Genomic DNA, 12,120 nt, shown 5'->3' with positions numbered 1-12,120 from the left:
TTAACCTGATGGAGCAGAGAGTTAACAGTTATATTATTAACCTGATGGAGAGTTAACAGTTATTTTATTAACCTGATGGAGAGTTAACAGTTATATTATTAACCTGATGGTATAGAGAGTTAACAATGATATTATTAACCTGATGGAGAGTTAACAGTTATATGATTAACCTGATGGAGCAGAGACTTAACAGTTATATTATTAACCTGATGGAGCAGAGAGTTAACAGTTATATTATTAACCTGATTATATAGAGAGAGTTAACAGTTATATTATTAACCTGATGGAGCAGAGAGTTAACAGTTATATTATTAACCTGATAATATAGAGTTAACTTTTATATTATTAACCTGATGGAGCAGAGAGTTAACAGTTATATTATTAACCTGATGATACAGAGAGTTAACAGTTATATTATTAACCTGATGGAGCAGCGAGTTAACAGTTATATTATTTAACCTGATGATATAGAGAGTTAACAGTTATATTATTAACCTGATGGTATAGAGTTAACAGTTATATTATTAACCTGGCGGAGAGTTAACAGTTATATTTTTAACCTGATGGAGAAGAGAGTTAACATTTATATTATTCAACTGATGATATAGAAAGTTAACAGTTATATTTTTAACCTGATGGAGAAGAGAGTTAACATTTATATTATTCAACTGATGATATCGAGAGTTAACAGTTATATTATTTAACCTGATGATATAGAGAGTTAACTGTTATATTATTAACCTGATAATATAGAGAGTTAACAGTTATAATATTTAACCTGATGATATAAAGAGTTAAAAGTTATATTATTAACCTGATGGAGCAGAGAGCTAACAGTTATATTATTAACCTGATAATATAGAGAGTTAACAGTTATATTATTAACCTGATGGAGCAGAGAGTTAACAGTTATATTATTAACCTGGTAATATAGAGTTAACAGTTATATTATTAACCTGATGGAGCAGAGAGTTAACAGTTATATTATTAACCTGATGGAGAGTTAACAGTTATTTTATTAACCTGATGGAGAATAACAGTTATTTTATTAAGTTGATGGTATAGAGAGTTAACAGTTATATTATTAACCTGATGATATAGAGAGTTAACAGTTATATTATTAACCTGATGATATAGAGAGTTAACAGTTATATTATTTAACCTGATGATATAGAGTTAACAGTTATATTATTAACCTGATGGAGCAGAGAGTTAAGAGATATATTATTAACCTGATGGTATAGAGTTAACAGTTATATTATTAACCTGGTGGAGAGTTAACAGTTATATTTTTAACCTGATGGAGAAGAGAGTTAACATTTATATTATTCACCTGATGATATAGAGAGTTAACAGTTATATTATTAATCTGATGGAGCAGAGAGTTAACAGTTATATTTTTAACCTGATGATATAGAGAGTTAACAGTTATATTATTAACCTGATGATATAGAGAGTTAACAGTTATATTATTTAACCTGATGATATAGAGTTAACAGTTATATTATTAACCTGATGGAGCAGAGAGTTAACAGTTATATTATTAACCTGATGGAGCAGAGAGCTAACAGTTATATTATTAACCTGATAATATAGAGTTAACAGTTATATTATTAACCTGATGGAGCAGAGAGCTAACAGTTATATTATTAACCTGATAATATAGAGTTAACAGTTATATTATTAACCTGATAATATAGAGAGTTAACAGTTATATTATTAAACTGATGATATAGAGAGTTAACAGTTATATTATTAACCTGATGATATAGAGAGTTAACAGTTATATTATTAACCTGATGATATAGAGAGTTAACAGTTATATTATTAACCTGATGGAGCAGAGAGTTAACAGTTATATTATTAACCTGATGGAGCAGAGAGTTAACAGTTATATTATTAACCTAATGATATAGAGCGTTAACAGTTATATTATTAACCTGATGATATAGAGAGTTAACAGTTATATTATTAACCTGATGGAGCAGAGAGTTAACAGTTATATTATTAACTTGATAATATAGAGAGTTAACAGTTATATTATTTAACCTGATGATATAGAGAGTTAACAGTTATATTATTAACCTGATGATATAGAGAGTTAACAGTTATATTATTAACCTGATGGAGCAGAGAGTTAACAGTTATATTATTAACCTGATGATATCGAGAGTTAACAGTTATATTATTTAACCTGATGATATAGAGAGTTAACTGTTATATTATTACCCTGATGGAGCAGAGAGTTAACAGTTATATTATTAACCTGATGGAGCAGAGAGTTAACAGTTATATTTTTAACCTGATGGAGAGATAACAGTTATTTTATTAACCTGATGGAGAGATAACAATTATTTTATCAACCTGATGGAGAGTTAACAGTTATATTATTAACCTGATGGTATAGAGAGTTAACAGTTATATTATTAACCTGATGGAGAGTTAACAGCTATATTATTAACCTGATGGTATAGAGAGTTAACAGTTATATGATTAACCTGATGTAGCAGAGAGTTAACAGTTATATTATTAACCTGATGGAGTAGAGAGTTAACAGTTATATTATTAACCTGATGGAGCACAGAGTTAACAGTTATATTATTAACCTGATGGAGAGTTAACAGTTATTTTATTAACCTGATGGAGAGTTAACAGTTATATTATTAACCTGATGGTATAAAGAGTTAACAGTGATATTATTAACCTGATGGAGAGTTAACAGTTATATTATTAACCTGATGGTATAGAGAGTTAACAGTTATATGATTAACCTGATGTAGCAGAGAGTTAACTATTGTATTATTAACCTGATGGAGTAGAGAGATAACAGTTATATTATTAACCTGATGGAGCAGAGAGTTAACAGTTATATTATTATCCTGATGATATAGAGAGTTAACAGTTATATTATTTAACCTGATGATATAGAGAGTTAACAGTTATATTATTAACCTGATGGTATAGAGTTAACAGTTATATTATTAACCTGGCGGAGAGTTAACAGTTATATTTTTAACCTGATGGAGAAGAGAGTTAACATTTATATTATTCAACTGATGATATAGAAAGTTAACAGTTATATTTTTAACCTGATGGAGAAGAGAGTTAACATTTATATTATTCAACTGATGATATAGAAAGTTAACAGTTATATTATTAACCTGATGATATAGAGAGTTAACTGTTATATTATTAACCTGATAATATAGAGAGTTAACAGTTATAATATTTAACCTGATGATATAAAGAGTTAAAAGTTATATTATTAACCTGATGGAGCAGAGAGCTAACAGTTATATTATTAACCTGATAATATAGAGAGTTAACAGTTATATTATTAACCTGATGGAGCAGAGAGTTAACAGTTATATTATTAACCTGGTAATATAGAGTTAACAGTTATATTATTAACCTGATGGAGCAGAGAGTTAACAGTTATATTATTAACCTGATGGAGAGTTAACAGTTATTTTATTAACCTGATGGAGAGTTAACAGTTATATTATTAACCTGATGGTATAGAGAGTTAACAATGATATTATTAACCTGATGGAGAGTTAACAGTTATATGATTAACCTGATGGAGCAGAGACTTAACAGTTATATTATTAACCTGATGGAGCAGAGAGTTAACAGTTATATTATTAACCTGATTATAGAGAGAGTTAACAGTTATATTATTAACCTGATGGAGCAGAGAGTTAACAGTTATATTATTAACCTGATAATATAGAGTTAACTTTTATATTATTAACCTGATGGAGCAGAGAGTTAACAGTTATATTATTAACCTGATGATACAGAGAGTTAACAGTTATATTATTAACCTGATGGAGCAGCGAGTTAACAGTTATATTATTAACCTGATGGTATAGAGAGTTAACAGTGATATTATTAACCTGATGGAGGGTTAACAGTTATATTATTAACCTCATGATATAGAGAGTTAACAGTTATATTATTAACCTGATGGAGCAGAGAGTTAACAGTTATATTATTAACCTGATGATATCGAGAGTTAACAGTTATATTATTTAAGCTGATGATATAGAGAGTTAACTGTTATATTATTACCCTGATGGAGCAGAGAGTTAACAGTTATATTATTAACCTGATGGAGCAGAGAGTTAACAGTTATATTATTAACCTGATGGAGAGTTAACAGTTATTTTATCAACCTGATGGAGAGTTAACAGTTATATTATTAACCTGATGATATAGAGAGTTAACAGTTATATTATTAACCTGATGGAGCAGAGAGCTAACAGTTATATTATTAACCTGATAATATAGAGAGTTAACAGTTATATTATTAACCTGATGGAGCAGAGAGTTAACAGTTATATTATTAACCTGGTAATATAGAGTTAACAGTTATATTATTAACCTGATGGAGCAGAGAGTTAACAGTTATATTATTAACCTGATGATATCGAGAGTTAACAGTTATATTATTTAACCTGATGATATAGAGAGTTAACTGTTATATTATTACCCTGATGGAGCAGAGAGTTAACAGTTATATTATTAACCTGATGGAGCAGAGAGTTAACAGTTATATTATTAACCTGATGGAGAGATAACAGTTATTTTATTAACCTGATTGAGAGTTAACAGTTATTTTATCAACCTGATGGAGAGTTAACAGTTATATTATTAACCTGATGGAGAGTTAACAGTTATTTTATCAACCTGATGGAGAGTTAACAGTTATATTATTAATCTGATGGAGAGTTAACAGTTATATTATTAACCTGATGATATAGAGAGTTAACAGTTATATTATTTAACCTGATGATATAGAGAGTTAAAAGTTATATTATTAACCTGATGGAGCAGAGAGCTAACAGTTATATTATTAACCTGATAATATAGAGAGTTAACAGTTATATTATTAACCTGATGGAGCAGAGAGTTAACAGTTATATTATTAACCTGGTAATATAGAGTTAACAGTTATATTATTAACCTGATGGAGAGTTAACAGTTATTTTATTAACCTGATGGAGAGTTAACAGTTATATTATTAACCTGATGATATAGAGAGAGTTAACAGTTATATTATTAACCTGATGATATAGAGAGAGTTAACAGTTATATTATTAACCTGATGGAGAGTTAACAGTTATATTTTTAACCTGATGGAGCAGAGAGTTAACAGTTATATTATTAACCTGATAAAATAGAGAGTTAACAGTTATATTATTAACCTGATGGAGCAGAGAGTTAACAGTTATATTATTAACCTGATAATATAGAGTTAACAGTTATATTATTAACCTGATGGAGCAGAGAGTTAACAGTTATATTATTAACCTGATGGAGCAGAGAGTTAACAGTTATATTATTATCCTGATGATATAGAGTTAACAGTTATATTATTTAACCTGATGATATAGAGAGTTAACAGTTATATTATTTACCTGATGATATAGAGAGTTAAGAGTTATATTATTAACCTGATGGTATAGAGTTAACAGTTATATTATTAACCTGGTGGAGAGTTAACAGTTATATTTTAACCTGATGGAGAAGAGAGTTAACATTTATATTATTCAACTGATGATATAGAGAGTTAACAGTTATATTATTAACCTGATAATATAGAGAGTTAACAGTTATAATATTTAACATGATGATATAAAGAGTTAAAAGTTATATTATTAACCTGATGGAGCAGAGAGCTAACAGTTATATTATTAACCTGATAATATAGAGAGTTAACAGTTATATTATTAACCTGATGATATAGAGAGTTAACAGTTATATTATTAACCTGATGGAGCAGAGAGTTAACATTTATATTATTCAACTGATGATATAGAGAGTTAACAGTTATATTATTAACCTGATGATATAGAGAGTTAACAGTTATATTATTAACCTGATAATATAGAGAGTTAACAGTTATAATATTTAACCTGATGATATAGAGAGTTAAAAGTTATATTATTAACCTGATGGAGCAGAGAGTTAACAGTTATATTATTAACCTGATGGAGCAGAGAGTTAACAGTTATATTATTAACCTGATAATATAGAGAGTTAACAGTTATATTATTAACCTGATGATATAGAGAGTTAACAGTTATATTATTAACCTGATGGAGCAGAGAGTTAACATTTATTTTATTCAACTGATGATATAGAGAGTTAACAGTTATATTATTAACCTGATGATATAGAGAGTTAACAGTTATATTATTAACCTGATAATATAGAGAGTTAACAGTTATAATATTTAACCTGATGATATAGAGAGTTAAAAGTTATATTATTAACCTGATGGAGCAGAGAGTTAACAGTTATATTATTAACCTGATGGAGCAGAGAGTTAACAGTTATATTATTAACCTGATGATATAGAGAGTTAACAGTTATATTATTAACCTGATGATATAGAGTTAACAGTTATATTATTAACCTGATGGAGCAGAGAGTTAACAGTTATATTATTAACTTGATAATATAGAGAGTTAACAGTTATATTATTTAACCTGATGATATAGAGAGTTAACAGTTATATTATTAACCTGATGGAGCAGAGAGTTAACAGTTATATTATTAACCTGATAATATAGAGTTAACAGTTATATTATTAACCTGATGGAGCAGAGAGTTAACAGTTATATTATTAACCTGATGGAGCAGCGAGTTAACAGTTATATTATTAACCTGATGGTATAGAGAGTTAACAGTGATATTATTAACCTGATGGAGGGTTAACAGTTATATTATTAACCTGATGGAGAGTTAACAGTTATATTATTAACCTGATGATATAGAGAGTTAACAGTTATATTATTAACCTGATGGAGCAGAGAGTTAACAGTTATATTATTATCCTGATGATATAGAGAGTTAACAGTTATATTATTTAACCTGATGATATAGAGAGTTAACAGCTATATTATTAACCTGATGGAGCAGAGTTAACAGTTATATTATTAACCTGATGATATCGAGAGTTAACAGTTATATTATTAACCTGATGATATAGAGAGTTAACAGTTATATTATTAACCTGATGGAGCAGAGAGTTAACAGTTATATTATTAACCTAATGATATAGAGCGTTAACAGTTATATTATTAACCTGATGATATAGAGAGTTAACAGTTATATTATTAACCTGATGGAGCAGAGAGTTAACAGTTATATTATTAACTTGATAATATAGAGAGTTAACAGTTATATTATTTAACCTGATGATATAGAGAGTTAACAGTTATATTATTAACCTGATGATATAGAGAGTTAACAGTTATATTATTAACCTGATGGAGCAGAGAGTTAACAGTTATATTATTAACCTGATGATATCGAGAGTTAACAGTTATATTATTTAACCTGATGATATAGAGAGTTAACTGTTATATTATTACCCTGATGGAGCAGAGAGTTAACAGTTATATTATTAACCTGATGGAGCAGAGAGTTAACAGTTATATTATTAACCTGATGGAGAGATAACAGTTATTTTATTAACCTGATGGAGAGTTAACAGTTATTTTATCAACCTGATGGAGAGTTAACAGTTATATTATTAACCTGATGGTATAGAGAGTTAACAGTTATATGATTAACCTGATGTAGCAGAGAGTTAACAGTTATATTATTAACCTGATGGAGTAGAGAGTTAACAGTTATATTATTTACCTGATGATATAGAGAGTTAACAGTTATATTATTAACCTGATGGACCAGAGAGTTAACAGTTATATTATTAACCTGATGGAGCACAGAGTTAACAGTTATATTATTAACCTGATGGAGAGTTAACAGTTATTTTATTAACCTGATGGAGAGTAAACAGTTATATTATTAACCTGATGGTATAAAGAGTTAACAGTGATATTATTAACCTGATGGAGAGTTAACAGTTATATTATTAACCTGATGGTATAGAGAGTTAACAGTTATATGATTAACCTGATGTAGCAGAGAGTTAACTATTGTATTATTAACCTGATGGAGTAGAGAGAACAGTTATATTATTAACCTGATGGAGCAGAGAGTTAACAGTTATATTATTATCCTGATGATATAGAGAGTTAACAGTTATATTATTTAACCTGATGATATAGAGAGTTAACAGTTATATTATTAACCTGATGGTATAGAGTTAACAGTTATATTATTAACCTGGCGGAGAGTTAACAGTTATATTTTTAACCTGATGGAGAAGAGAGTTAACATTTATATTATTCAACTGATGATATAGAAAGTTAACAGTTATATTTTTAACATGATGGAGAAGAGAGTTAACATTTATATTATTCAACTGATGATATAGAAAGTTAACAGTTATATTATTAACCTGATGGAGCAGAGAGTTAACAGTTATATTATTAACCTGATGATATCAAGAGTTAACAGTTATATTATTTAACCTGATGATATAGAGAGTTAACTGTTATATTATTAACCTGATAATATAGAGAGTTAACAGTTATAATATTTAACCTGATGATATAAAGAGTTAAAAGTTATATTATTAACCTGATGGAGCAGAGAGCTAACAGTTATATTATTAACCTGATAATATAGAGAGTTAACAGTTATATTATTAACCTGATGGAGCAGAGAGTTAACAGTTATATTATTAACCTGGTAATATAGAGTTAACAGTTATATTATTAACCTGATGGAGCAGAGAGTTAACAGTTATATTATTAACCTGATGGAGAGTTAACAGTTATTTTATTAACCTGATGGAGAGTTAACAGTTATATGATTAACCTGATGGAGCAGAGACTTAACAGTTATATTATTAACCTGATGGAGCAGAGAGTTAACAGTTATATTATTAACCTGATTATATAGAGAGAGTTAACAGTTATATTATTAACCTGATGGAGCAGAGAGTTAACAGTTATATTATTAACCTGATAATATAGAGTTAACTTTTATATTATTAACCTGATGGAGCAGAGAGTTAACAGTTATATTATTAACCTGATGATACAGAGAGTTAACAGTTATATTATTAACCTGATGGAGCAGCGAGTTAACAGTTATATTATTAACCTGATGGTATAGAGAGTTAACTGTTATATTATTAACCTGATAATATAGAGAGTTAACAGTTATAATATTTAACCTGATGATATAAGAGTTAAAAGTTATATTATTAACCTGATGGAGCAGAGAGCTAACAGTTATATTATTAACCTGATAATATAGAGAGTTAACAGTTATATTATTAACCTGATGGAGCAGAGAGTTAACAGTTATATTATTAACCTGGTAATATAGAGTTAACAGTTATATTATTAACCTGATGGAGCAGAGAGTTAACAGTTATATTATTAACCTGATGGAGAGTTAACAGTTATTTTATTAACCTGATGGAGAGTTAACAGTTATATGATTAACCTGATGGAGCAGAGACTTAACAGTTATATTATTAACCTGATGGAGCAGAGAGTTAACAGTTATATTATTAACCTGATTATATAGAGAGAGTTAACAGTTATATTATTAACCTGATGGAGCAGAGAGTTAACAGTTATATTATTAACCTGATAATATAGAGTTAACTTTTATATTATTAACCTGATGGAGCAGAGAGTTAACAGTTATATTATTAACCTGATGATACAGAGAGTTAACAGTTATATTATTAACCTGATGGAGCAGCGAGTTAACAGTTATATTATTAACCTGATGGTATAGAGAGTTAACAGTGATATTATTAACCTGATGGAGGGTTAACAGTTATATTATTAACCTGATGGAGAGTTAACAGTTATATTATTAACCTCATGATATAGAGAGTTAACAGTTATATTATTAACCTGATGGAGCAGAGAGTTAACAGTTATATTATTAACCTGATGATATCGAGAGTTAACAGTTATATTATTTAAGCTGATGATATAGAGAGTTAACTGTTATATTATTACCCTGATGTAGCAGAGTTAACAGTTATATTATTAACCTGATGGAGCAGAGAGTTAACAGTTATATTATTAACCTGATGGAGAGATAACAGTTATTTTATTAACCTGATGGAGAGTTAACAGTTATTTTATCAACCTGATGGAGAGTTAACAGTTATATTATTAACCTGATGGAGAGTTAACAGTTATATTATTAACCTGATGATATAGAGAGTTAACAGTTATATTATTAACCTGATGGTATAGAGAGTTAACAGTGATATTATTAACCTGATGGAGGGTTAACAGTTATATTATTAACCTCATGATATAGAGAGTTAACAGTTATATTATTAACCTGATGGAGCAGAGAGTTAACAGTTATATTATTAACCTGATGATATCGAGAGTTAACAGTTATATTATTTAAGCTGATGATATAGAGAGTTAACTGTTATATTATTACCCTGATGGAGCAGAGAGTTAACAGTTATATTATTAACCTGATGGAGCAGAGAGTTAACAGTTATATTATTAACCTGATGGAGAGTTAACAGTTATTTTATCAACCTGATGGAGAGTTAACAGTTATATTATTAACCTGATGATATAGAGAGTTAACAGTTATATTATTAACCTGATGGAGCAGAGAGCTAACAGTTATATTATTAACCTGATAATATAGAGAGTTAACAGTTATATTATTAACCTGATGGAGCAGAGAGTTAACAGTTATATTATTAACCTGGTAATATAGAGTTAACAGTTATATTATTAACCTGATGGAGCAGAGAGTTAACAGTTATATTATTAACCTGATGATATCGAGAGTTAACAGTTATATTATTTAACCTGATGATATAGAGAGTTAACTGTTATATTATTACCCTGATGGAGCAGAGAGTTAACAGTTATATTATTAACCTGATGGAGCAGAGAGTTAACAGTTATATTATTAACCTGATGGAGAGATAACAGTTATTTATTAACCTGATTGAGAGTTAACAGTTATTTTATCAACCTGATGGAGAGTTAACAGTTATATTATTAACCTGATGGAGAGTTAACAGTTATTTATCAACCTGATGGAGAGTTAACAGTTATATTATTAATCTGATGGAGAGTTAACAGTTATATTATTAACCTGATGATATAGAGAGTTAACAGTTATATTATTAACCTGATGATATAGAGAGTTAAAAGTTATATTATTAACCTGATGGAGCAGAGAGCTAACAGTTATATTATTAACCTGATAATATAGAGAGTTAACAGTTATATTATTAACCTGATGGAGCAGAGAGTTAACAGTTATATTATTAACCTGGTAATATAGAGTTAACAGTTATATTATTAACCTGATGGAGAGTTAACAGTTATTTTATTAACCTGATGGAGAGTTAACAGTTATATTATTAACCTGATGATATAGAGAGAGTTAACAGTTATATTATTAACCTGATGATATAGAGAGAGTTAACAGTTATATTATTAACCTGATGGAGAGTTAACAGTTATATTTTTAACCTGATGGAGCAGAGAGTTAACAGTTATATTATTAACCTGATAAAATAGAGAGTTAACAGTTATATTATTAACCTGATGGAGCAGAGAGTTAACAGTTATATTATTAACCTGATAATATAGAGTTAACAGTTATATTATTAACCTGATGGAGCAGAGAGTTAACAGTTATATTATTAACCTGATGGAGCAGAGAGTTAACAGTTATATTATTATCCTGATGATATAGAGTTAACAGTTATATTATTTAACCTGATGATATAGAGAGTTAACAGTTATATTATTTACCTGATGATATAGAGAGTTAAGAGTTATATTATTAACCTGATGGTATAGAGTTAACAGTTATATTATTAACCTGGTGGAGAGTTAACAGTTATATTTTTAACCTGATGGAGAAGAGAGTTAACATTTATATTATTCAACTGATGATATAGAGAGTTAACAGTTATATTATTAACCTGATAATATAGAGAGTTAACAGTTATAATATTTAACATGATGATATAAAGAGTTAAAAGTTATATTATTAACCTGATGGAGCAGAGAGCTAACAGTTATATTATTAACCTGATAATATAGAGAGTTAACAGTTATATTATTAACCTGATGATATAGAGAGTTAACAGTTATATTATTAACCTGATGGAGCAGAGAGTTAACATTTATATTATTCAACTGATGATATAGAGAGTTAACAGTTATATTATTA

The 12,120-nt window shown here is 28.3% G+C and overlaps 1 protein-coding gene across 1 annotated transcript in view; it reads left to right on the top strand.

Annotated features, from left to right (window-relative positions):
- The window catches only part of LOC116065057, a 77,282-nt gene that overhangs the window by 41,655 nt on the left and 23,507 nt on the right, over nt 1–12,120 (top strand). The gene's annotated exons all lie outside the window — the stretch shown is intronic.

The sequence above is a fragment of the Sander lucioperca genome, chromosome 22 (genome assembly GCF_008315115.2).
Source record: "Sander lucioperca isolate FBNREF2018 chromosome 22, SLUC_FBN_1.2, whole genome shotgun sequence".
NCBI lineage: Eukaryota > Metazoa > Chordata > Actinopteri > Perciformes > Percidae > Sander > Sander lucioperca.
The sequence above is the reverse complement of the archived record's forward strand: the minus strand, read 5'-3'. Positions and strand labels throughout refer to the sequence as shown.